Source organism: Triticum dicoccoides, chromosome 6B (assembly GCF_002162155.2).
Source record: "Triticum dicoccoides isolate Atlit2015 ecotype Zavitan chromosome 6B, WEW_v2.0, whole genome shotgun sequence".
In the NCBI taxonomy this organism is placed as follows: Eukaryota; Viridiplantae; Streptophyta; class Magnoliopsida; order Poales; family Poaceae; genus Triticum; species Triticum dicoccoides.
The window spans coordinates 619,073,901-619,077,565 of NC_041391.1; the positions used below are offsets into that span (position 1 = coordinate 619,073,901).

Consider the following 3,665-nt stretch of genomic DNA (forward strand, 5'->3'; position numbering starts at 1 on the left):
GTTCCCAATGATGAATTAACCATGCTAATACTGATACTATCTGACGAGCAATATATTATTACTGAGGGAGCCATTTACTTAGTGCTGCTTTTTTACTTCCAAAAACAATGAATTAACATTTGCTTTGCTTAATTTTTTTCTCAGCTTAGCTTATGAATCTCTTGTCTGTGTATTTTTTGCTGCCAGAAGGGATGTGGATAGGTTGCAACTGGGAGTAAAATATGCGTCCAAACTGATCGTCTGGTGCGAAAATCGACGACCAAGATCCACTTCAGCTTGGTAGTGACCTGTGAGAGATCTGTGGTGGTAAGCAGCACGTGTCTGATCCCTGGGCATCGGTTCATTTCTGATGTTTGATCCTGGCTGTCGGTTGCCTGTCGGGATGGCGGATTCTTTTCGGTTGTTATGGCAGGGAACCCCTTCGTCCCTATCTACAAAGGCCATGCATTAGATACACTTTGATGCTATTTCTAGCATGAATTTTTATTTCAGACATAAAACTAAAATTCTGAATAACTAATTTTTTTTTCCGATCCGATTCGCCCGCTTGGATTCAATTCCTATGCATGCTTGTGTACCTAAACATTTTGTACACTTGTTGTTGTTGTTAACCGTGCAGTCTAAAAAACAACACTCTCATTATAGTGTACTTGATTGTGTTTGTGATGATTGCAGTGACGATCTTTGACATTTGAAAGATAAATGGCATGTTCCTGTGCTGGTTGTAGTATGGAACCTGCTTACAGATATGAGTTGCGTCCCAGCCATTTTAACTATGATTGGTAGTATTACTTCAGATTTGATGGTGAAATAATTAAATTGATGATTTGCTTTTTGTTAACTATATTCTAATGCATGCATACATGAGGAATGCACGGGTTAACACATCCTTATTGATTGACCCTCTCTATTAATTGATAATGTATGCTTTCCTTGTATTTAGTAATTTATATGGTTCTGGCCTCTTACAATTAAACATTATATCTGTTTTAATTATAATACTGCATTATGGAACTGTTAAAAATTGTTGTTCTGGAATTATGCACCTTAATGGAATTTCTATGTGTTCTTGTAGTTTATTTCTGATACAGTATTGCTGTATGTTTGGCTGTTCTTCAAATCTTTTTTTCTTTACAGTATTGGTTTGCACATTCTTTCTGCTCATTGTCTGATTTGATACAATTTGCTTTCAGATGGAATACCTTGAGGAGCGCCCCATCTCCCTGTGGACTGAGAAGACCACCGAGAAGGAGCAGTTCGGTGTTGGCTTCTACCCCATCTCCCTTGCCGAGTGGGTCGTCTTCAGCACGAAGCACAACAACGACGAGCAGTACGTGTGCGAGTCCGAGGCTGGTCGTTCTTTCATCGTCACTTGTGATACGTTGTCACTTTAGAACCTGAGCATTTCTAATCATCAAAAAGGACAAAGAAAGAATGCATCTGATTTAGTTTGGGACTAAATGCTTTGTTGTTTTTGTAGTATTAGTCAGATTCAGTAACTGTTTTTTTGTTATTGACTTGCTGCTGTTGTCAAACTACTGTTGTCATTATCCTGCTGTTGCTACTGTTGTAGGAGAAGAAGGAGCACGCCCAGGAGAAGAAGGAGCAAGCCCAGGAGAAAAACAACGAGCAGGAGAAGAGGGGAGCAAGCCCAACTTGTATGAATATCTCATTTTAACTAGCTCGGCTAAAAAAGCTTGGTACTAGCTGAAATCTGTTTATCATTATATAAAGAATTGTCCTTTACCCCTTTACTACTTTTTTGAATGGAATGTTCATATTATATTGGATCTAGTTTTTCTGATTCTTCTCAGCCAATTCCTGTAACAGGGCGACTGTGGAAAGCATGTTGTATTTCTGTCAGCCCAGTCCTGACTATGTCTGTCCGTGAGTTCGACATTTGATCGTTGTTGAAGTACCTCCATGCTGAAGAAGAGAACAGTTGCAGAGCTTGTAAAATTACTTGGAGAGCTTGTAAAGTACTGTAGAGCTTTGCATTTGTAGAGCTTGTAAAGCATTGTATATGTTAGAGCTTGTATTATGTGTCATTTGTAGAGCTTGTAGTGAATCTGGCTATTGTTATTTGCATAATTATGTGTGTTTTCTGCTTGCCTATTTAAATACTGGTTATTTTCTTACTATAAAAGTCAAATATGATGTCAAATTGAAATATGAAGAATCTGAGCCTAATAGCTGGGACCCATTTATCAGAACCTGACAAGTGGGACCTGTTTGACTAATGGACCCATTTTATATAAAAAGAAAACTAAAACTGCTGGTACAAAAAGGCCATGGCCCAAATAATAATAAGGCCGAATTGTAGGGCTTGGCCTGTGTAGTTCACCAAAATTAGCAGCGAAAAAAAATATAAATGGGCTGAATTGTTGGGCTTGGCCCATGTAAAACACTGAATCGGACCGGGATGATTCTTGTGCCACATCAGCTTGCCATGCTGGATGCCTACGTGGTCTGGGGATGTTGCTTGTGACCAAAAATTTGGTCGTGGAACCAACGACCTTTTACACATCGGAAAGAAGGTCGCTATATTCAGTTTACGACCGCCAGCTTTTGACCTTCTATTTTTGGTCACAAAAAGGTCGCAAATGAAAAACTATGACCTTTCAGTGACCAATAGTGGTGGTCACAAGTTGACATATTTCTTGTAGTGAAGTTAGAGCAAGTACCTTGATGGGTGAATAAGATAGGGCATCTTCCTTTGACTCCTCCACTAGGGAGCTACATTGACTTAGGTCTCCCTCTAGCTCAGAATCACTGTTAGGATCATATTCTGAGCATGAATCTGTAGGTGGAGAGCATTTGCATTGCATTGCATCCAGACTTGATTTCAATCCCTTAATGCCAAGTTTGATAGCCATGGCATTGTTCTGCTTTATTCTTTTCATGCGCGCAAGCTGATAATCATTATGATGATGTTTAGAATCTGAGATTCATGAAAACATAAAAAGTAGTCAGATTATCTATGGAATGCATTGCGGATTCAACTCGGAGAGTGTCTCACTATAAACCCCTGCATATGCAAAGTTCACCTCCCCAACTGTGCTGATCAGACCACACACAGAAATACAAACCCCTTATGTCTCTATAGGCAGGAACACATTGCAAAACTTAAGTAGGAACATTAGAATCATATGAAATTCGTATTTGAACAAATAAACTAAGCAATTATGAGTGGCATAATGTTTAGCTTCAAGGGTGGAGTGTTTATAGTGCGACACAAAGTAAGTAGGCAGATTGTATTCCATGTAAAAGATTGAGACCTATGTAAAAGCTGGAAATGACACTTTCTTTTTATGCAATGCAGTGTTCGTTACCCACACATGATGGAAGAGATCACATAGAGAAATACTATTCACTCATGTCTACGGTTCCAGTATTTAGAAACAGGGTGGTACACCCTAAAAGAATATTGACAACAAATATGACAAGGCAAGCATAGATGTAGTGAATCAATCATTTACTTGTGAGCTTACTAGGACAAGTATGCACAATTGTAACTGCAGTAAGAGACCGTCCAAAATCTGAATGAAGAAGTTTGTCTAGCACTTATTGTTTGCAACTAATCGACGTGAATAATTGGATATTATATCGAATGAGTAAGAAAGACAAGTCAAATTGTCAACAAACCTGGCTTGCAGTAGTAATCT

The 3,665-nt window shown here is 38.8% G+C and overlaps 1 non-coding gene across 1 annotated transcript; it reads left to right on the forward strand.

Annotated features, from left to right (window-relative positions):
- LOC119327136 lies at positions 1-72 on the forward strand. Its single transcript, XR_005158415.1, has one exon. It is a non-coding gene; the product is annotated as a small nucleolar RNA snoR53Y (small nucleolar RNA).
- The last annotated feature ends 3,593 nt before the right edge of the window (positions 73-3,665 follow it).